Source organism: Esox lucius, chromosome 20 (assembly GCF_011004845.1).
Source record: "Esox lucius isolate fEsoLuc1 chromosome 20, fEsoLuc1.pri, whole genome shotgun sequence".
In the NCBI taxonomy this organism is placed as follows: Eukaryota; Metazoa; Chordata; class Actinopteri; order Esociformes; family Esocidae; genus Esox; species Esox lucius.
The window spans coordinates 31,848,597-31,873,565 of NC_047588.1; the positions used below are offsets into that span (position 1 = coordinate 31,848,597).

Consider the following 24,969-nt stretch of genomic DNA (forward strand, 5'->3'; position numbering starts at 1 on the left):
TGTATATACTACACATCCAATTAAAAATGCAATGGTTTGCAATGTATTACCGTTGAAGACCTGGTAAATAACATGGTTTAGCCTTCTAATGTAACTCAGAAATTCTCCCAACTAAATGTAAGTGAGATGTTCTTCATACAGTATGTAGAAAACTTGTTCAATCTTGAATGAATGATTTTGATAGGAGACTAATGAGGATAGTTCTGGTCTATCATTTAGGCTTTGAGGTGTAGACAATACTTTTCATCAAATTCAAGTTCTCTACCATTAATACTCAATGGTTCTACGAACCATTTTTTTTAAAAACATTTTATAATTATTATCAGACAACAAGTATTTCTGAAAGGTTATATATTTATTTTGTCATTTGGATCCATTCCTAGGTCTTACAGGCTTAAAATGCTTTCATATTAAAATCATTGCTGCAGTGGACAGTGGAGCCTGGAAAATAGGGACTTTTGTGAGGTTTGCTCTGCAGCAAATGTTCTAATAATGCCCATCTCATAGCACACACAGAAACAAAGACACAGCCCACAGGGATGCCACAGCATCAAGAGTGAGCAAGGCTTTGCTTCCGTATTATTTTAACGGGTAAGACATTTTGTTGTAATGTCAATATGATTTGCCCAGTTAGCCTACAGTTGTCAGCAGAAATACAGTTAGTAGTAAGTTAATGGCTAAACATGCCAAAGACAAAGACACACACACACACACACACACTGATCAATATTTACATGTGTGTGGAGTGAACAAGCTATACTGGTGCATGCGCAGTATGGAGCATCAGAAAATACACACACACACACACACGCACGCACGCACACGTACGCACACACACACGATGCTTGCGACACATGCAGAGAATGCATAGACACCCAATCCCAGAACATGGGCACCACCTCACATACACATACTCTCTCTCACACATACACATATACACACACACGCATACAAACACGCACACACATCCGGTGAGTGTGTGTGTACAGCGTAAGTCAGCAGACAGGCAGACAGACACAATGCTGTGATGGGGGCAGGGTGCAGACTAAACACACACATATGCTCCCATAGGCAGAGGGAGAGGACTTGCGGGCTGGAGACGTGTCAGGGAACGCATGCAAAACAGCTGCACCACACACAAAGAACCTAGATTCAAAATGTTGTCATTTAGCAGATGCTCTTATCCAGAGTGGCACAAAGGAGCCTTTAGGGTTAACTGTCTTGCTCAAGGTCAGAGCGACAGATGTATTTGTATCACTTTGCCAGCTCGGGAATTCGATGTAGCATCCTTTCACGCAAATCCCTATTTTTCAGGATGTATTTGCATAGTTCCCTCACATGCATTCAAATATCTCCAAAAAACTCCTCTTATTAATCCTTATAAAATGTATTTTATGTCACAAATACTGTCGCATGTTTGTCTGAGCCCTCTGTGTGTTTCTGCATTAATAATCCATAGCACAGTGTTTCCTAAAGTGATGTAGGCTGGGGTGCCTTTGTGATGGTTAATTCATCAAGGCCATCCCCCCGATTCATTAAGGAATTAAGGACCGCCAACTGAAGTGAGAAATATTATACAAGGACTGGTACTTTAACTTTAGTAGTACACAGCCATATCTTTGGCCCTGGAACGTTTTTAATGTTCATCCCCGGACACGTAGCAAGAACATTTTGTGGTTTTGAAGCCGATGTCCTGCAATGCTATACATTTATATTAGATTATTTATCTGCAGTATCTTCACAGACCTCCGTTTGAAAACCAGTGCCATAAATGTGGACATAATATGAATGCAGTCACACACCCACACACTAACCAAAGGACACGGTCCCTTTGTGCGATGGGCTGTCAATCAAAAGGCCTGTCGACATGGCACCTGACCACCATTGAGCTCTGCTATAGGTCGCTACAAACAGCGGGACCCAACCCAAAACAAAAGCGTTCTTCTGGACACATTTTGCCTGGAGGAATTTGGTCCAAATTCCATGTAATGGAATGTTTGATTCCTTAAGTGCTCTGTTGCCAGGATGAAGCCAAATGATTTTGATTGAATACGGGGGGAGGTTAAATTCCACCGAAGTGGTAGTACATTTTGCTTTTATGACGACTTCACAATGCAAGCCCTGAATCATTGCAACAGCTTGTCTCCATGCTGAAGGCAACTAGGTTGGCATTGATAGATATCACATACCAAAATGTCCAGTGCCACGCTGGCACGGTGCCTAGTTGAAAAGTGACAAAGCTCCCGTTCCAATACAACCGCGGCACCATTATACAGGAACCGTTTCACCCAACGCCGCGAGGCCCTCCAGTTGGTGGTGGACAGCACATATATCTGGCCTCGTGCATACAACAGCCAAGGAAATCTGCTTATAATGGTGGTCTGAGAAAGTCCTGCAGCAGTTCCAAGGATCCCACACGCCAGAGCCGCTCACGGTTCCCTCTGTAACCATCACACAGGCGTTAGAATGAGGGTCTGACGCCAACGGAGACTATTCCTATTCGCTAGCCGTCAAACTGCTGAGCCCTTGTACTGGACTGAGCACCTGCTCTGACTCTGGATACCTTAATACTTGAACATAAACATAACCCTTAATTATCTAACAATATCCCTTCATTATCTAACCCTGACAATTCATTTTGTTACGCTGACCCTTCATTATCTGACCCTGCCTAAACATAACATTAATATCCATACCTAACCATTAATGCCCAACCCTGGCATTTTTTTATCTATTGATTAGGGACCTATAGATGTTAAACACAGAATACAAATGGGAGCTGTGACATCATCCTACCCATAGACAGATACATTCTGCTTTTACTCTCAAAAGTGAGAACCACAATTTAGTACCATTCCAAAGACTATTTTCCCTAAACCATACCCTAACCGCAATCTAACCTTGATTACCTAACTTTTATGCCTAAAATTAAAGGGGCACTGTGTAGAATCCTGCCTCTAAACAATAACACGACTGGTCTCCTCCTCGTCTTACTGAAGGAGACCATTGTAGTACTAGCTAGTCCAGGGTGGTTTAGGGTGGGTAGGATGGTACTGTTACCAAGCAAGTAGGAGACTACAAGAAACATATTCCACATTCTTGCTAAAACCTCATCCAAAGTACTGCTACCTGACTTTTACTTATTATTTATAAAAATTACACTGTTTAAATGCCCATAATCCCCTGTGTTTTCCAATAAAGAAATAAATGTTGCCTTTGAGTAATATACCAAATGATCCATTATACTTCACTGAGCCATTTATTGTACTGTGTTCACATTCTTATCTAATTTCTGTTGTTGTTGCATCTCCTTGAAGACACCTGCAAATAAGCAAATAGTTTAACAGCTTTTACCCAACAAATCCTTTGGTCACATGACCGATACAATGTGAAACATTAAAGAACTAAAGAATTCTGTAGAGTTAAAGAAATGGCTTTTATCTCTAGAATGACTAACACCTCTGGCTCACCTTCATTCATGGTTCACTGATAATTCTTTTCCTTGAGTAATGTCACAAATCTACATTTGCATAACCAACTTCTTAAGAAGGCTATTGTAGCACACTGTAACCAGAAGAGCAGATTATGTTTGGATGACAATGCATGTATTAGAAGTGGATAAAGGAGGGTATATGGAAGGTAGGTGTACAGTGACAGATAGACAGACAGATAGACAGACAGGCAGACAGACAGGCAGACAAACAGGCAGAAAGACAGACAGACAGAAATACAATACAGACAGACTGATGGGCAGACAGGCAGGCAAGAAAGACAGACAGGCAGACCGACAGACAGAAAGACAGACAGACAGACTGGCAGGCAGACAGACAGACAGGCAGACAGTCAGACAGTCAGGCAGGCAGAAAGGTAGAAAGACAGGCCTCCAAACTCAGAGGAAGTTAGACAGTCACCCTGGTGTGTGATTAGCCAACTAAGCTGTTAGAGTTAAGAACCAACTACTGAAGTAGGGGGCGAATGGAGATTTGACGTCACGTAACATTAAGGTTTTTCACAGCAAAGGATTTCACATCCTTCAAAGAACAGTGGTTCTGGAATCAGTCGTTTTTATAAAAGCATCATTTTATTCACTGTCAGAATTCCAGTCTGTGCACACACTACCAAAGACACAATTCCATTGGTAATCACATAGTGGGGTTTTGGCAGCAAGGGCTTCACATGAGGAGATTTGTGTACACACAAATAAATTTATTCTATTTCTGGTTTAAGTCTACTGGCAAGAGGAGTGCGACCTAAAAGACAGTTTAAGTCTGCATAAACACCATTTGGAGTCAGAGTGTCCCTGTTTTGCAGTGCCTGTGTAAAATGTTCTTTTACCAGAATCAACAGAGAATCAGCCTTTAGTGCTTTAAGTCATCCCATCCTTCTCTATTCTCACTCTCTGTCTCTTTCCTTTTTCTCTTATCTTTCTTTCCCTTTTTCTCTCATTATTTGTCTCTCTCCTTCTTTTCCTGTCTTTTTTAAAGATGCTTGGAATTGTGAGGAATCAGCACCTCCAATCAGGGCAGTGGACCGGGAAGAGACCAACCCCGGTGCAGACGGAGGGATGTGGGCCAGCCGTGGCTGGAGAGCATTAGGCTGGTCCTCATCTGCTCCCCCCCCACCCTGTCATCTCTTTCTCCTGGGTGGTACAACCTGGTAGATTACAAAACACCCTCCCATGTGCCTGGCTGCTCCCTGTGCCAGACTGGAGAGAGTGATCTGATTCTCCTGGAGCGCGTGTCAAAGAGGAGGAGGCGGCGGCGCGAGAGACACGGGGAATGAACACGGAAGGCAAAGTGATCGGGAGAGAGAGAGAGAGGGAGAGAGAGAGAGAGAGAGAGAGAGGGAGAGAGAGAGAACACGATAAAAGGAGAAAGGAGAAGCAACCTCCAGGTGACAGCGTAAGGAGGTCTCCAGAAAACCCAGGACCTTGCACCCTCACCAGTGTCTGGTGTGCTGCACCTCCTCTTCAGGATCACCAGGGGTAAGTCTGCACACATTATACTGCAACACTGTGCATTTCTGCATTCCCCTTCCTACTTCTGTCAGTGGAGCTTGACAGCCTCGGCTAAATAAACACACAGAGTGACGGGCATATCTTGTGACAAAATATTGTAAAACACAAACAGGGACCATTTTAAGATATCCTTTCCTTTGACTTGAATGGCATCAGCTGAGTTTAAGTTGGACCTTTCCTGAAGTGCTTGAACCGCTTCCTCTTCCACGTTCCTTTCTCTTTGTTCCCACGGCTTGGTGGAACACGCTGCGTGCAGGTCTTTCAGGGAGATCAGAAGGAGACGCCTCCGTGGCTTAGAGGCGATCGCCGGCAAACACGACACACTGACAGACAGAGAAGCCTTTGCTGCATGTGATCAGTTTCATATAGTGCCTGACAAGCTGTCACGGAATCAATAGGCGTACGAATATACACGCGAGTACGCAGAACCCTCCAGAGACAAAGAGTCGCTTGAAGAGCCCCAACGAGGGGGGGGGGGGGGGGGGGGGTTGGGGGGGGTCTGTGCAGGCTCCATTCACTTTGTTTCAATGTGATTCCGAGAGACACTTACCCTCACAAATCACATCCGCCTTCCACACTTTCGCTCTGAAAATATCTGCGCATTTGGGCCGTGCTGCCCTGAAACACAGAACCAGTTTGGGGAATTTTTCTCAAAGGCATTCGGCCACAACCGAATACATGACGGGGCGAGAGGGTTTCTCTCCAGTGGGGTTCGTGCGGCGCCAGGGAAGGCGGGCGGGGGCCGGCTAACCCTGTAGATTCAGCAGACAGGGTGTGCTGTCTTAGACGGAGTGGGAGGCCCGTTTCGCCAGCAGTAGGAGGGGTCACCGCCGTCGTGTCCCGCGTCCGTGGCGGGAGGCGGAGTCACCGCCGTCGTGCCCCTGTCAGCGGTGGTCCCGCGCGGTCCCGGTCACTAGGGCGAGGCGCTTGCAAAGGCAGGGTCGCGGGTCGGATTCCCGCTGGAGCCGGGCTGTGTGAAAACGCGTGCACCCACCGTGGACGCCTGGAAGTCCCTTTGGATGACTACCTCAGCTGTGTGTTTCATGTCAGTGGACTGTGGAAATCGGCGGTGGCCGACGCCTCTATGACACATAATGGCGGCCATTTTAGAGTGTTGATGGGCCGAGATAGCTGACGGGCGACTCCAGGTGCAGGCAGGGACAGTGGCCCTGCTGGGGAGGTGAATGACACCCGGATCCAGGTGTCACTGTGGCAATAACCTCCCTGGCTCCTGTCACAGGCCCTCAGCTAAGAAATACATGTTTATTACGTGTCTCATGAGTGTTCATGAGTGCGTGTGCGTGTGTGGGTGTTTGTGCACACGTGTGCCTACGTGTGTGATGTCACAGTTGGAATATCTCATTGTTGGGCTCAAACAGAGCAGGTGTGTGTTCTGCCATGGCAGCCCCACTCTCACAGGTTACGGGGGGGGGGGGGGGCTTCCTGTCCCCCTTTTCTCTCCTATGTCGTTACAGGTTTGTCCAACCCTCCTTTGCTGTTCTTCTCTTCCTTTTTACCCCTTCCTATTAATCTGATAAAGAGATTGACTTTAGACGGTCAGTTACGTTTACATGCCTTTGAGCAAAATGCGTAATTAAAGGCTCAAAGGGAGTGGAATTTGAATACATATCAATACCACAGTCTACAAACCATTTAAAAATCCTTCTATCTGATTCGTTAACAAAGAACTAGATAATATAGCAACCCCTTCAGCTATGAACAATTACAAATACAAATATAGGCACAGTAATCCGCCATTAATCCACGTGGATTAAAAATCACATTATTAAAAGTGTCTATATATAGAAACCTATATATATTTTTATGTAATTATTTATAAACAGACATGAATTTAAGCCAATTTTCTTTGTATTACAGGAAATAGACTCTACTTAATCAATCTCTAACTGGAATCAGTACAGTAAAAGAACAATATAGAGTTGATAAATAAATAATATATTTGGCTTCAAACATTACACCAATATTATTAGGTTCCAACAAATACAGCAGATAATATTATAAAGTCTAAAATAAAATAAAATCTATAAGGAAATATGTTGAAGCTTACACACTGACTGATAACCCCAGTCCTCTTGTTTCTGTATTTTGCTGCCTGCATACATATTCATTATTCTAACCAGCAGGCCAGATCTTAGCAAAATGATATCCCATATCTCTGTATTACCAGATTTGTGAATTCTAGACAAATTAATATGTCGAACGGGTCTGTTTAGGATCATGAAACAAGAAATGTTTCAAACATCACATGTAACTATCAAATTTATAGGACATTATCTGTCATTTCATTAAAATCATCTTCACTTAAATGCTTTGTCATCCCTCTAATCCCCCCATAGCCTACATACTGCTACATATCCCTCTCATTCTTGCCAAGCAGAGTTCGTCGTAACGCATCTCTGTGCATAGTATTCCGCTCTATGCAGTGCTTGGACTGCTACATGCTTGAGAAATCTTTGGGTGTGGTGGCGTTGCTCACATTTGCCCAGAGGAAATTGGACGCGTTGGATGTACGACGCAATAAAGCCAGTTACACAAGCATATTATAAAGCTTTATTAAGGACGTTGCGAAGCACTGTATGTATCTACTAACTAGAAAGTGTCATCAGTTTACCTGTAGTCTTAAACAAACCTTGGCGGGCCTGTGCATTGTCATAACAGGCTAATTTACTGGAGAAACGACCCCTGCAACGTTTGTCATTTCAAACGATGCCTATTACGCACGGCGCATCGAGTTAGGGTCCATGAAATGAAAACACCTACAGATATAGATATATTAATATAGCCATCCTTCCATAGAACCTCATTATAAGTCTATGTGGAAGCAGCAAGCGTGAACACTGGGGAGATGTATGGTTGAGTCCCAGTCTGTTATGGTGGGGGTTCAAATCCTTTGTTCTCTCAGAGGGACTAGATAACAAAGGCAGTTAGGAACAAATTAATTAGATTTTTAATGGGAGTGCTTCAACACTGTTTCTTTTGTCTCTGCGCTTGAGATACTGGGTTACCTAAAATATACACATGTTGTGAAATAGTGTACATTTAAATGGAGATATGACACCTCAGCAAATTGTTATTGTGGGATTGTGCATCATTTGTAGAATGGCATGTACAGCAGAAGGTGCAGAATGCAATATATATAAATCATTCTCCTATGATAAAATACTGAGATATACTCCAAATATTTCATTGCAATATGACAATTTAATGAACTGCATGAAATGTTACAAATGTAGTTCAGATAAAAACACATGTATGGTTGACAAAATCATATAAAGTCAATTCTGTGAATTAACTGTAGATTAATAGGTGATTTCATTTCAAATAATTGACACTAAATGTAAAAAAGGACATACAAAAAATTCTATACATTCTTCATCATCTATCCAGTGTGTGTGTGTGTGTGTGTGTGTGTGGGCGAGCAGATGTTTTTGTGCTTGTCCATCTTTTGCCGTTATGTAACAATTAAAGATACAAAATGAAATACCAGTCAGTAGGGTACTGGAGGTATTTGCCTTCCTGTAACAGCTACATGCCTCCTCCATCTGAATGATCTGGTTACAACCAGTCTGCCTCTCACGCTGTCCTCCTTTCCCTGCATCCTGGCCTGCTCCTCCTTTCCCTGTATCCTGGCCTGCTCCTCCGTTCCCTGTAACCAGCCCTGCTCCTCCTTTCCCTGCATCCTGGCCTGCTCCTCCTTTCCCTGTATCCTGGCCTGCTCCTCCTTTCCCTGTATCCTGCCCTGCTCCTCGGTTCCCTGCATCCTGGCCTGCTCCTCCTTTCCCTGCATCCTGGCCTGCTCCTCCTTTCCCTGTATCCTGCCCTGCTCCTCCGTTCCCTTTATCCTGCCCTGCTCCTCCGTTCCCTGTATCCTGCCCTGCTCCTCCGTTCCCTTTATCCTGCCCTGCTCCTCCGTTCCCTGTGTCCTGCCCTGCTCCTCCGTTCCCTGTATCCTGCCCTTGCTCCTCCTTTCCCTGTATCCTGCCCTGCTCCTCCGTTCCCTGTATCCTGGCCTGCTCCTCCATTCCCTCCTGCCCTGCCTGGAGGCTAGTGTGGAAGTCAGCCGGTGTGTAGACGGGGTGAACCCCCCCAGTCAGCGGCACGCTTGCCCTCTTCTCCCATGGCATCTCCCACCTCCTCCCACCTCCTCTGTCCGAGTTAAAACAGCAAAGCCCCTATTGCATTCCCCGCACCATTATGATGTATTAATAATGGATCAGGGTAAGTGGAGTCGTGGGCTCCCCCAGGGGTGTTTAAACACGTGCCCCCTCCCTGCTGTCTGTCAACCATGGTTTGGAGTGTTGGGGGGCTGGGTGTTGGGAAGGCGCCTGTTTGTTTTCGCTAGCAGCTAACCCTCTGGTGAAACATGAAGACACATAGTCCTGCTCACACACACACACACACACTCACACACTCGTATGCCGTTCACAAAAATACACGCAACATGCATGCGTTGATTGTCAGCCACAAATATGTACGGATTTGTGCTGGCGAACTCTCATGATACAAATGCACGAGTACGCACGCAAACACACACACAACACACACACATTGTCATACACTCACAGACACCCATGTGCTCCCAGACTCATGCACGTGTAGCCTCACACTAATCATATGATCACATGGGCTGTGAGTGAAAGTCTTTGTGTGGAGCCCATACTCTGTGATGCGCAAGCAATTGTGTGTGTGTGTGTGTGTGTGTGAGAGACAGAGAGAGAGAGAGAGAGAGAGCATTAGAGAGTGAGTGTGCACAGGCTGGACTCTTTAACAGTGATGGAGGAGGAGAGTAGAGGAGGAGCGGAGGAGAGAGGAGAGGAGGAGAACAGAGAGGAGGACAGTAGAGTAGTGGGGTAGTTGCTGTTGCATATTTCCTTCCAGACAGTGTGTGGGAGGGGTTATTGGAGAACAATGATGGTCTCTCTCGTCTGCCAGTTCACATGTGTGCGTTATAGTACAGCAAGGTAAGACTCCTTTTCATGTCTTTGTACTGGCTTTGGCTGATACGTAAAGGGCTGCCCTCTGTTGAATTACCAATTTTGCCGTCTTTGTCTTTATGAAAGGATTACATTTAACTGTTCAAATGAATGTATTTTGTTGTCATATTGTTACGTAGTTATGAGGTTGTTAATGTTGTCAACACTGATGGTATTCATGTCTGCATATCATTCCATAGGCGTTCAAAATATTAACTGCATTTTCTGTTGAGACATAATTTCAATAACTTTGATCATCAATCACCCACAAAATTCAATTTTTTTTGTAAAAAGTGAAATTCTCTGATCTTGTTCTGACAACCAGTCTGGCTGAAAGTCACACAGCTCAGTAAGCTGTGTTAGCAAACCACTCGCCATCCAGTTCAATGACTTGTGTGATTCATAATGTGTCAATATGATGTGTATATTTGTTTTACGGCTTCAACGCGACTCACTCTCTGCCCCAATTTGTTGAATCATTTCAGAAAACAAGGTCCCCGAAAAGGAATCTCGATTCTTCATTGTCTTCCCAGACTTTCGTGGCCTGCCCATGGTAGTAGGTAGGATATTTCCATATCAAAGGTGCCATCATACTTAAGGAGCTATTATAGGCCATAAACTCCCCATAATAATTCCAGTGCAGGCTAATATTAGCTTCTGGCGGTGGGCTGGGTGACATCTAAAAGGACAGAACCGAGGAGATGGTATGACAGAGTATGACAGACTCCACATAGAGTCATTTGCACACGCCTCACTGGTCTCTGCAGACAGAACAGGCAGACGCCTCTTCTCTCCTCGCCTCAGCAGGCACAGGACAGGAAGAGTGACGGGTCTTTGTTTGACATATACACCAGTGTTCCTCCATCGCGGAGCTGCAAGCTCTGGGCCTGTATTCAGCGCCGATCTTGGATATGTCAATGTCATTTACTTTGTTTAAAATCTAAATATTAAAACTGAACCGATGTCAGTTGGCCTACTCTGAGACCTTTTATGAGCACGGTCGCTGGACATTGTCCTGTTAGGAGACAGCACTCAGATTTTGCGTTCTTAAATAAGAGCATGATATGTGGATTGTAGAACGTGTTGTTTCTTGAAGTATAATAGTAAGCCTCTCTTTTTTGACAATTTTAGCTTTTACCTCCATGTTTTTTTTTCCTGTCACAGTCAGGATCCAATTTGACTGTTTGTGAAACCTTTGAAAATGTGAGATGTTACTTGTATACCGACTAAGCTTTAGGCTGAGTCCCAAAAGGGGCATTACTGTATGTAGGGAATAGCGTGTCATTTGGGATAAACCCTTATTCCTCTCAGAATCTTATACTGAATGTTTGGGAAAGCTCATAGGTGGAGGTCAAATAATTACTTAATGCTATATTCTGCTATGAATCCGAGATCTAAAATTGGGGAATTGCACTCTAAAAATATTAAATCTATAAAGGTCTCTCAGTGGTGGGACAGTTAATTCTTCAAAGCTCCTTGTTTGTGTTTTGCTGTCAGTTTTGCAAACGTTCACTAGTACACTTTAAAAAAGAGTTTGTGTAGGAGAACCATGTGGTTGTTTTGTCATTATTAGTTAATCATTATTCATTAGTTAAGAAATATATTATTTATCTCTGTGTAGCATATGATCAATCAATTAACCAATCAATCAGTGTAATCACTCAACACAGAAACACGGACATTGAAACAAAGACTACAGGAAATCAACATTCTAAGAAGCATGCTGGGAAATATGCTAATATTGGTCATGGTACGGAGGGTTTTACTGTGCAAAGAGACAAAATGACAATCACAATAACTTCTGGTTATACACATTGACACGTTTAAGTCTTTAAGCCATCTTATCCAGTGTTACAGCATTGAGGGCTTACATTTCTGTATCAGCCCCAGACATTCCACACCAGAGGGATTCAACTCTTACCCAACATGGTAGTTTTTGGTTTTACCTCAGCGTTAATGGCACCCACATGCTGTCCGAGGTGTAAATAAGTCCCTGATTAGAGTGATGCAAAGAAACAACATGTGGAACTGGTCTTTATGTCCAAAGTGGAATTTCAGGGTTATACACTATGGTTGTGCATGGTCATTTACCTCTTCTTTACACTTGAACATCACACACACAAAAATCAACACTTGGTAAAACTGGCAAATTTGACTGTGTAACAGATAGTCATTCACAAACATTCTCACACTGATGGTTTTAAACCCCATAGAGTTAAAGTACAAATGTTGAGGTAGAAAATAATGCTCAAAGCAATACTTAAATCTGCACTCTGTTACCATGATCACCTCATTGTAAAGGGTGCCACGTGAAACACAGTTTAAGAACGTGAACCGACCTTGTCTCACCTTGTCTCACCTTGTCTCACCTTGTCTCACCTTGTCTCACCTTGTCTCGTCACCAGTCAGAATCCCAGTTGCACAGCTAGTGGTTAGGGGAAGAGGATACACTGTTCTCACGATGCAACTCCTATTTTGTCTTCTACGCCACTGATTTGTTCGCGAGGTGGGGCTTTTCAGCTGGAAACATATTTCAGATGGATGATCATGAGACTGGAGTACACTTCTAACCTCACAATCAAAACAACGTCGTGTTATAAACCTAATATTCCATAAAGGGCTATTCTTTTGGACATTTTTATATTCTGGTTGTGCTTGGGCCAACATCCAACCTCCATCTAGTCTACGTCTCCATGGGAATGTCTCCCAGGGCGTTAGTCAGGTCCCCCTCTCAGGTGATCACACTGCGGGAGTAGATCAAGGAGTCCCTCATGGCCCAGAGATATCCACAATCCTGGCGCTTTTAGAATTTGGTTTTTGTAATTCTATATTGTGTCGTCTAGATCAGATCGGCAGCGCTGAGTCTGGATGGTTTTGTCAAATTACATAAATGGGTGGGTGAAATATTGTCTAGTAGAGAAACAAAACTGGGTAAATGAAGACATTGGAGGTGAATCAGTTGTCGTGTTTCAAGGCAACGCCAGGAGCGAGTCTGCTGTAGAATGGTCACAGTAGAAACTGATTTGGGGCCTGCTTTACTGTCTGTCACCCTCTGAGACATTCTCACTGAATCCTCTAATGTACTTCCGTTCAGACATTTTCTTAATAACCTTTCTTTTTGATAGAGTAACCTTGGCACCGCAATCATGTTTGTTTGCTACCTGAGGATATCGTTGTTTTCACTGCCACACATAGATAGGAAATCAAACAAAAAACAATTGCCTTGGCCTGCATTGCCTACACAAACAAAAGAAACAGCAGAATGCCTAGCAAAGAATGTAATTCAGTTGACACCTATAGGCCTAGTTCCATATTTTGAAAGGGGCATCTTTTCAATGAGATAAAAAGCTTTCTTACAGAATCTGTCCTAAATGGATTTCACACTCAAGTCCTCGCAACAGGAGATTTTTCTGCTGAGGGGCAAGTGATAAAAATTCTTCCACAAAATGTCAGCAATTTCCATGCCTCCATTGGAGCTGTGGTTCACATGGTGGGATGCCCCAGTAAGTTTATGGCGGTTGACCCGTTATAGATCGCACCATAGTGGTGTTTAAAAGACAACAAAAAAGCATTCATGTTTTTATCCACTGTACACTAAAATATAATCACTTCATGGAAAAAACTCAAATCTGGCCATTTAATTCATCCCATCCAGCCTTCTTCTTAGCTTCGATTTCCCCCACTCAGAGAGAGACAGAGGAGGAGAGAAAGAGATTGTGCTTTAATTCCTCGATCAGGATGGCAGGTACTGTATGCTAGCTAGAGATAAAAAAAGAAAAATTAATTGAGTGACAGAAGCTCGCTATGGGTTTTATCTGCTGGAGCTTTTGTGGGGGTGCTTTAGCAAGCTTAAGAAATGCACACACACACACACACACTTCTCTCTTTTCCTTGCTCATTTTCACCTTATTTATTGAAGCGTATATTAACATTTTAAGACTTGGCAGACAGGAGTCATCATAACAGACAAGATTTGCATCAATCACATTTGCATGAAACACTCTAAAAATCTTTACCGCAAATCCATTAATGTGTTCTGTCATCTAAAAATTACAAAATAGAAATAGTCCAAAAAAATCAGTTCCTTACATTTTAAATATCATGCTTAAAATACTCTAAAGCATGTTTTTATATTGATTTATATGATTCTTATTATTTCACACAATATATCTGGCAGTGTCAGCAGAAAGAAAATCTGTGTTTTTGTATCTGTGCCAAGACACATATCTATAGTAGCTATAACAGTTAACTGGGACTGAATTCAACACCCACTGACAATGCAGTCACATTGAACGTGGAGATGGAAGACAGTACACTAAATGTGAGGACGACGAAGAAGCTGCTCAGGAGAATTAGATACGGTTTGTGCTGTACAACTTGTGAATTGTGTCTGTAATTACAGACTACTCATTAATCAACTGGCAATTCTGTAGTTTACACATGGTACTTTATATTTTTAATATACAAGGATTTTACAGCTGATATCTTGTCTAGGACATTAGCACGGAGACAACAGACATCCATCAGAAATCTGGAAAATAATAACGATAATTGAAATGTATGGGGTTTGTCCTTGGCGACTAGTATACTAATACTTTACTAATACTACTCTAACCTATGTACACTATAATAATACTAAACCATTTTATACTAACAGTCAACTATGCTACACTATATTAATACTAAACTCCACTAATACTATACTAATTCCACACTACACTATACAATACTGACACCACACAATAATGTATAACACCGTATGTCCTGCACAGCAGACGCACACAGCAACAGACCCGATCCTCTTCTACACATTCCAGGGAGAGGAAAATCGCTCAGACTCCATTTTGTTAGTGCTCATCCTTTAATCAATGAGCCAATTTATGAACAATCGCAGCCCAACGAGACTGGACCAGGCGCCCTAGCTTGGGACTATTTCACCCCAGTCAATGGCCATAATCATGGGGCTTACGTGTGATGCAGAGTGCAGCCTGTGGACGCATGATTAATGACCCCATTACCAGCCAGGCGGCGGCAGAGTGGAGCAGAGCGGGCCGTGTCACGGTGTCACCGCCCCGGCCGTCTACTGTCTGCTTAGGAGAGGTGCCGCCCGGCCACCAAACCGACCATCGAGTTCCTCTTCGTGATGAAGAGTAGACTCTGCTTTATCCGACTGCTACTGGATAGACCTCTGGAGGTTTTTGGAAGCATTTCACTGTTCTGTTAAGGTCTAAGTTTGATCGATACTGATACTTAAGACATAATTAAATATAAAGTATGTGTTTGTCACATGTACAATATATCAACGTTTCGGTCGCCTGCTAAAGTACTGAGATACTGTATGTAGATTGTCGCGCGATAAAAGTGCACCTGCCCTGTGAATGCAAGTGGCAAAAGATTGAATCGTGTTGCTGCAACTCAATGTATGAAGCACGCAGATGTGGTCAAGAGGTTTTGTAGTGGTTTAACCAAACATTTGAATGGGGGTTGACCGCGATATGATGGCTGGTGCCAGATGGTTCCAACGTGTCAGAAACCGCTGACCTCCCGGGGTTTTCACGCACTACAGTCTCTTCTGGTTTACAGAGACTGGTGTAGCAAACAAAAACATCCAGTGAGCGGAGGTTATGTGGGCGAAAGCGCCTGGCCAATTACAGAGGTCAGAAGACAATGGCCAGACTCATTCGAGCTGACAGAAAGGCCACAAATACTCAAATCTTTACAACAGTGGAGCGCTGAAGGACATCCTGAAGTGGATGGAAGTAAAAGCTGGTCCGAACCGATGGTAGATTTATTAGGTGTGCCTAATAAAGTGGACAGTAAGTGTTGTTTTTTTTCTTTTACAGGCTGCTGTTCATTCGACAGAAATGAATCCTAGTGCCGTCATGATGTCTCTCTCAATGTGGGAAGAACTGACAAGTCCTGAGGTATATGTGCCTTCTTTCTAATGTCCATGCCATGTTATTTCTTTTCACATTAACACATCTGTATTCATTAACATTAAATGTGTGTTTTTCATTTTAAATGCACAAACGCAAGGACAGAATGTCAATCTTACACTTGCAATTACATTTTAGGAATGTTTGGAATTCAAGCCAAATATATCAGCAAAAGCAAATGTTCCAGATATCATGATTTCAGTAAACTAATATATTCATAAGTAATTATTCACAATGATGTTTATTTTAATTTGTGAGCAGCCATTCAACTAGCATTAAATCAGGCTACCATAACTATGTTTCACAGGCAAATATACTGAACCAGATTGTTGCTAAATACCAACAAAGACAATGTATATGTACAATGCACTGATAAGGGGATAACACCACTCACTTACATTAAATATAATTATTGGAAATAAAATGTCCTCTCACAAACTACACATTGCACCATTTAGTTGCAGCTAAATGTTTTTAAAATTTTCCACAAAATGTGGGGGATAATGTTTGGAAGAGAGTCAATATTTAAGAACAAAAAAAGTATTATTTATACAGTAAATATACAATGCATATTGCCTATCACTTTGTTAAAGATTCTATGAAACTATACACATACACACACACACACACACATATATATATATATATATATATATATATATATATATATATATTTATATGTGTATGTGTGTGTGTATACACATATATATTTACTAAATATGTACTATATAAATATACAATGTATACTTCAAATGAGTGGACATTAACAGGTCAATATTCAAAATAGGGATCAATTAATAATAGACAGCGATGGGGTTAGGAAAATGTCTTTCCTCTTCAGCCCCTGTTGAAGTTTCTTCACCGTAGCGCAGCGGAGGGTAACCGGGCTGGTCGTGTGTCCATTGTGTGGAATTGTTAGAGTGTACTAGAAGGGCAGGCTGGCCCTGCCAATCTGCCTATTCAGCAGCGCCACTCTGCCTTTCACCCTGCTTAATTCCCTGAGCAGCTTGGCAGCGCTCCTACATTCAAGTTTAACTGGTGAAATAAACCAAACGGCCCTTTATAGCCCCGGGGGAAATCTTTGTAGCAATCTAGAATGCACACATACTGTAGATATGTTTAATTAGATCTACAAAGAGGCATAGATGGTTATCAAATACAGTGAAGCCCAGGCATGTGATCTTTGTGGAGATAATGAATACACTATTTGGCAACTGATGTTGTGTTCTACTTATTCTTAATTAATATTGACTGCCTATTATATATACATTTTGATTGAAATTGGGTGTGTAATATTCTGTTCAGTTATCTGTCTTTTATTTAGGCCTGAAGTACCTGTGTGCAATGTGATTTTATGTAGAGCAACTGAGTTGAATATATGTCCTACAAAAAGTACCGACCTTATGTAAAACGTTGACTTTTTTAACACAATTGATAATGAAATTATAATGTTCTAATTAAGTCAGTTAATTAATTCCACTCCCTTGTGTTGTTATCCTTTGGAAAATTTAAGAACACCCGCTCAAGAGCAAAGAAAGCCCACATTCTGCTTTAAATACAGATTTTATCATTTAATGTGGCCAAGAAATGACTCTTAGGTGCTCGCTTTTGGATTTTATTATATTGGACGTGTGGAAGAATGACCTGCATTTTAGACGGCAGAAGATTAGTAGGTTCTTCTGAAGCTAATTAAGAAAAGCGATGCTTTAATGGTCTTAGTAATACACCCCCATTGGTGCTCTGTTTTATAAATGACATCCCATTTTAGGAGTCACAAACAGAGAGAAATGGGATATTTAGAATAACCAGCTGGGGCGTAAAGGACGGGAGAACTCACATGTTTATGTCCTCTCTTGGTATCCTAAAATGCCATATCCATCATCTGTTCCCTTTCCAGTTAACATACCAGGTATTCTCATGTATCCATCCCATCACGAGCACAGGCTCTGATCAACAGCTTTTTCTTGGTTATCTGTTAAGATGCTTTCCAGATGGCATGCATTTTAAATGTATATGACCTGGGATACCTTGCATAGCCTCACTGCTTCAATAACGTTTTGGTGACTTTGTGAAATGTATCTCTGTCCATCTTTCCCCCTATATTTCTGTCCATCTATCCCTCTATATATCTGTCCATCTATCCCTCAATATATCTGTCCATCTATCCCTCAATATGTCTGTCCATCTATCCCTCTATATATCTGTCCATCTATCCCTCTATATGTCTGTCCATCTATCCCTCAATATGTCTGTCCATCTATCCCTCAATATGTCTGTCCATCTATCCCTCAATATGTCTGTCCATCTATCCCTCAATATATCTGTCCATCTATCCCTCAATATGTCTGTCCATCTATCCCTCAATATGTCTGTCCATCTATCCCTCAATATATCTGTCCATCTATCCCTCAATATGTCTGTCCATCTATCCCTCAATATGTCTGTCCATCTATCCCTCAACATGTCTGTCCATCTATCCCTCTATATTTCTGTCCAAATATTATTCTATATTTCTGTCCTTCTATCCATCTGACCGTACTGCATGTAAGTCTGTCAGTACAGACATCTGTCTGTACTGTATCTGTCTCTGTCCATGCATTCGTACGTCTGCTGTCCATCTGTCCATATTGTCGGTCTGATCTGTCCGCCCATCCTTCTATATTGTCTGTCTGTTCTGTCTGTTCTGTCTGTTCTGTCTGTTCTGTCTGTTCTGTCTGTTCTGTCTGTTCTGTCTGTCCGCCTGTCGATGAAAACCAGCTGGTTTCCTCTTTCTGCAGTGCTGCAGTGCCACGCCTGCCAAACCCTCAGAGCAGCAGGCAGTCAAATGTATACATACACACTTATACACCATCCTCCTCTGCTGCAGCCAGACAAAGAGGTCCCACGCTACAGCGTGTCTGCAATAGTACAGATGCCCACGGAATATGTTGGAATTACGAAAAATGATTTGTCCATTATCGGATGAGTAGCTGGGAGAAATGAGGGACAGGACAGGAATGGAGGGCAGCTCAATGATGTCTGCCTGTCACTGTTAGCTGTGTGTTTTGTGTCTGTCTGAGGAACTGTGCTGGCCATAGAAAGAGATGTGTCTGCATAGGTAAGGGTGTGTGACTGTGTATTTGTCTGTGTGGGTCTGCATAATTGTGTGTGTGTCAGTGTAGGTGCCTGTGTGTCTGTATGTGTGTTGTGCCCACAGCAGCAGATGAATCCAAAGAGATGCAGACGTCCAAAGAGATGTTCTCCCTGTAGCATAATGAGCAGACATCCCTCGGTTCTCCCTATAGCATAATGAGCAGACATCCCTCTGTTCTCCCTATAACATAATGAGCAGACATCCCTCTGTTCTTCCTATAGGATAATGAACAGACATCCCTCTGTTCTCCCTATAGCATAGTGAACAGACATCTCTCTGTTCTCCCTATAGCATAATGAGCAGATATCCCTCTCTTCTCACTATAGCATAATGAGCAGACATCCCTCTCATCTTCCTATAGCATAATGAGCAGACATCCCTCTGTTCTCCCTATAGGATAATGAACAGACATCCCTGTGTTCTCCCTATAGCATAATGAGCAGACATCCCTGTGTTCTCCCTATAGTATAATGAGCAGACATCCCTCTGTTCTTCCTATAACATAATGAGCAGACATCCCTCTGTTCTCCCTATAGGATAATGAACAGACATCCCTGTGTTCTCCCTATAGCATAATGAGCAGACATCCCTGTGTTCTCCCTATAGTATAATGAGCAGACATCCCTCTGTTCTTCCTATAACATAATGAGCAGACATCCCTCTGTTCTCCCTATAGCATAGTGAACAGACATCTCTCTGTTCTCCCTATAGCATAATGAGCAGATATCCCTCTCTTCTCACTATAGCATAATGAGCAGACATCCCTCTCATCTTCCTATAACATAATGAGCAGACATCCCTGTGTTCTCCCTATAGTATAATGAGCAGACATCCCTCTGTTCTTCCTATAACATAATGAGCAGACATCCCTGTGTTCTCCCTATAGTATAATGAGCAGACATCCCTCTGTTCTTCCTATAGCATAATGAGCAGACATCCCTGTGTTCTCCCTATAACATAATGAGCAGACATCCCTGTGTTCTCCCTATAGCATAATGAGCAGACATCCCTGTGTTCTCCCTATAGTATAATGAGCAGACATCCCTCTGTTCTTCCTATAACATAATGAGCAGACATCCCTCTGTTCTTCCTATAACATAATGAGCAGACATCCCTCTCATCTTCCTATAACATAATGAACAGACATCCCTCTCATCTTCCTATAACATAATGAACAGACTTCCATGACGGATGGGAACCTCCCAGAAACATTCTAGTTTTGGGAAGGTGGATGAGAAGTAGATTTTCCATCACCTGGTCTGTCCCTTACAGCTGCACCCATGATAAAAGGACTCGACTCTGTCAGTCTTCCTATCTCTCCTGTCAGAAATTGCAGTCGATGTTTCCAGCCATGCCGAAACGGGTTTCTATTAGGTTTGTTAAGTATTTGGAAATGAAAATGTGTAAGATAGGCAAAACAATTTCAGACAGATTAGAATGATACATACCCTTGGGAGAAATATCCACATGGACCAAATGAGATAGTAACACTGCTAACATACATACGTGCACAATGTATTATTAGTCACATTCTCATCAACTGGTCCCCTAATTCCTGCCTGCTGTATCACCTGCAGACTGCCAGGGACGCCAAACCCTCAGATCGAGATGAGTTACCAAGACGATGATGATGCCAGGGGTTTTTTTCTCTCGTGTACAGTAGATGATTGATCTTCAGGGTGGGCTGAAGTTTCCATTAGGAAACAAATGCTTGCTTTTTATTCGGTGAGCAAAGTCTGAAAGTCTCTCTCTCCATTTTGCAGGCTAAGCACAGCTGTCTCTGAGTCTGAGTGGACTGTGAGGAATGGTTTTGTCCATCAGCACAAACCCGGGCCAGAGCAGAGAGAACATGGCCGGAGGAGGGAGGAAGGGCATTCTGGTCCGGAAACACGGAGGCCACACTGCAAACCGTCTGGTCAGACATCAAGATAATTAAGAAAGTAGTTTTAATTACTATGAGAAGCCGTTAATGCACAGCCCATAGTTTAGGAAGTAGCCCCGACCCTGACAATGAATAAGCCCTTAACTGCTTGTCAAAGGATCTTCACTCTGAGGAATGTCTCTTCTCAGTTTTTTGATTGTTTTTTTTTTCCTATCCTTTTCTTTTCTTTTTCTCTCAAATTACTGGTTTAGCCTTTACACATGAGCAATTTTAGTTGCACTCTGCCACACAATATGGTTGCCACAGAACACTGTTTCTTAGCCAGACTGGATGGATAACCATCTTCACCTTGAGGATGTATTGTTCCTGAACTTCTGCAAGGGGAACTTGGAGGATTAGAAGCACATTGTAGCCGTGTGAGCTAGATTAATCGTTTTAAATGTGTCTGCTAAGCAAATATTGTAATGAATGGGTGATAAGGAAAACAATTCCAGAAATATATGATAGAAACTGACAAGGAGGTGTGTCACTCTGTCCAACCACGGAATCCACAGAATGGAATACAGCACAACATGATAGTACTGAATGGGGACTGCATAGAGATCTGATTAAAATGAATCAGATTTGTTTTTAGACAATGTGGAAGTTTCAGAAATAGTGGCAGAGATTGTGTCTGTCACTTTGCAACTGAAATTATGCAGAACCTGACTGTTGTTTAGGAAATTCTAGTATTTTACATGATAATAACTGGAATAAGTACTATATATTTTTTTTTTTATTAGATTTGACTCACTATCTAGTTTTAAGATTTCAGTAACCTAGACTTGACAATTTCTTTAGACCATTACTGCTGGAAATGGTGAGTGCCTGGCCACTTTTACAACTTGAGAAAATGTGACCGTATGGACATTAATGGAGTGCATTAAGTACCCCTGAAAACAACGCGTTTGAGAGGTATTGTCCGTCCTTGCTTTATCAGTACAGACATAGTACTGTCTGTCTGTAACAGCCCTCCCCAAATTTCCTCCCACTATGAGGCCGTTCAGATATATATGCTCTTTTTGTTGCTTTGACAGAAAGTTGACAAAGCACACACAGGCATAGTACTGAGGCATCTGGTGGCTGCTTTTTTGCTTTTTTTCAGGACGCAAGAGTGTTTCTGCCTATTAAGCACAGTGATATTCTTTGTCTGAAGGACACTGGCCACCATCCAAAAGCTTCCACTGGGTGCCCAAGCCGTTTAATTGAAAACATAAAGAAGGTCTTGGCACAAAAGCCCTTATGTGGGCTGTGTCGGAATTAGATTGACCAGGAAGGGCAATGGAGCTGATAAAACAGGATTAGGCATAAATGCATTTCTAGGATATTATGCTGTGTGACATGTTCAGCTGTGGAGGAATTAGCTGGAATTGACCCCCCAGGGATGATAATTGCTGAGTCTCGAGGGGAGAGGGCAAACGACGAGTCACACAAGAACTTCAAAATTGGACAATTTTCGGCTCATAAACGTTGGCAGCTTCAATTAGCGCTGCGTACCTAGCGATAGCCACCACTTCACCTCTCTCCTCTCCATCTCTCTCTCGCTGAAAACATGTTGTATGGTGAGATGTGTAATAAGCCAGAGCGACATTACTTCACTCAATCGCTGGTCACTTCACCCCAGATGCCCTCCAGCCCGTCTCCCTTTAGTTCAGTATTTCCAATCAAAGGCCCATGCTGGTGCATCACAAGGGGTGTAGGCTGCACATTTGGGACATGGCCGCAATCTTAACACACGATCTCTGAAGTATCAGACAACAGAAGCTGTTGTTTTGCAGCTACACCCCTGGCAGTCGCAGTGTTGTCTTTTCACCTCTGACCTCTCTGTAGTTCCGTCACACAGTGCCAGACAGGCCACAGAGGAGACTAACGCTCCACACACTGGGCTTTGATGGCGGAGCGACGATTCATCAAGACTTTTTCCTTTCTCTCCTCCCTTGCTCTTTCCGTCTCCAAATTAGTCTCTCTTTCTCTCTGTGTGTAAAAACCAGGCCAGTTAGTCAGACTGTCCTAGGGGAATCATTAAATTACCACAGACAATACAAGCTTATCCAAATCTCGCTGTAATGGGTCTGCGGCGTTGTAGGATGATGTCTTTCCTTCTCATTTCCTGGGTGGCATAACCTCCTTGATTGTTAATTGTGTAAATTGTCTCTAGTTAGATTGCTAGATGCCCAATGAAATGGTTTAATAGAAATTGCATCCTCTTTTCACTCTCTGTACATTTGCATTTGTGGAACCTCTCCCTCTGCATTTTATATCACCTCATCCAAAATCCAGTTTAACATAGCCTCATAGAACCAATTTTGATCTTGTAAGCTTACATTTTGTTTCAACTTCTCTGATAGCAAAACAGAACGTGAGCTTGCGAGATCCAGATTGTTCAATGAGGCTAAGAGTAACAGAGGTGGATTGAGAATTACAGCCGTGGCCTCTAGTTATTCCCAGCATCATCTATCTATGCCTTGGCCTCAATACACTCCCAGACTTTAAAATAGAAAACTGCTGCACTAGGCATGTTGGCAACCCCAACATCCGAAGGCTGCCCCTATTTTACTCACACCCAAATCAACACTCTGGATTTGCATGTATCTTGTTTAGACATTATAGTGGTTGTACCAATGTAAAACCATTATTCTAACCTAAATCGAAACGCACTGAATAGGACAGATGGATTTCTCATCTATTACCTGTAATGCATGAACGAACGAACGCATGACTAATGACGCAGTCGTTTTTATCTGATTTCCAGACTATCTCACCAAGCCCCTGGCTCAGAACGGATTCCAAAAGAGCAGCGCCGGCCTGGTTTGACCTGTGGTGGGGAGGGACAGCTGGTGTTGTGAATCAGGCCGCTACAGTGCCAGACACGGCTTCTTCCCAACACCAGGGTCACACCCCACTGTCTGCAGCACCGGAGGAACACAGCACCCGGCCCCCATGCCCTCGGCGCCGGCCAAGCCAGGTTAACGACGGGCGAAATGAAGATGGATGCAGAATTCGAGAAACTCAACCCAGACAAATGGCTTTTGAAGTCAGATTAGTTTAAGTTAATTAACTTATTACCTGTATGTATGTAGGGATGCGTGTATGTATGCAGGGATGCGTGTATGTATGCAGGGCCAGCTCCAGGCATAAGTGACATAAGCAGTCACTAAGGGCCCCGACTGCCAGGAGGCCCCAAATGAAATGTTGCTTAGGGCCCCCAAAACGCAAGAGCCTGCATTATATGTATGTACGTACGTGTGTGTGTGTGTGTATATAGGTATATATATATATATATATATATATATATATATATATAAACATTTTATATGATTGTATATCTGGGATATTTCAGAAACATTTGAGTATGGTTCAGAAATAAAACCCATCTTTTACCATGGCACTGCTGAATAGTGTATTCTGATTAAACTAGGTTTATTGTACTGACTTGCCCTTTGGCTGCTTCTGCATGTCTGCACTATTATTCCACATCAATAAGCTATCAGAGCATAACACACCCAAACTATAAGACAGGAATGGGAGAAACATTAAATACATTATAAATTATAATGAAATGTGTTACTGTTGTTATAAAAGCAAGGCAAATGAAAGCTCATTGTCTGTGAGGAAAATGAAACAGTATTTAGAATGGTATTTTCAGTCTTACTATCAGTAAGCTTTGGTAGCATCTTTTTGTGTGCTGCTTTTATTTTGTAATTAACACTTCAAAGGATTTTTATATTGTTATGGAATTAATTTGAGGTCTATATTGTGGGGTGCTAGGATGTGACAAAAACATTTTTCTAAATGTTTTCAATAATAAAGATACAGCAAAAACAACTAAAGCTGTGGGTTTTTTTTTTTGTTTTAATTTTATTCTACAATGGTATTTATTTTCAGACTGAATGGTCAATGGCTTGATTAAACTGATTGTGTCTATACACTATTTTGTTAAATTTGTTTAGAAGTCTAGGCTATTAAAA

At 42.5% G+C, this 24,969-nt stretch overlaps 1 long non-coding RNA gene across 1 annotated transcript; it reads left to right on the forward strand.

The window, feature by feature from the left end:
* The first annotated feature begins 4,718 nt into the window (after positions 1 to 4,718).
* Positions 4,719 to 24,944, forward strand: LOC105018882. The gene is made up of 4 exons (XR_828610.4): positions 4,719 to 4,984; positions 15,855 to 15,935; positions 20,844 to 20,995; positions 23,754 to 24,944. It is a non-coding gene; the product is annotated as an uncharacterized LOC105018882 (long non-coding RNA).
* Positions 24,945 to 24,969: the final 25 nt, after the last annotated feature.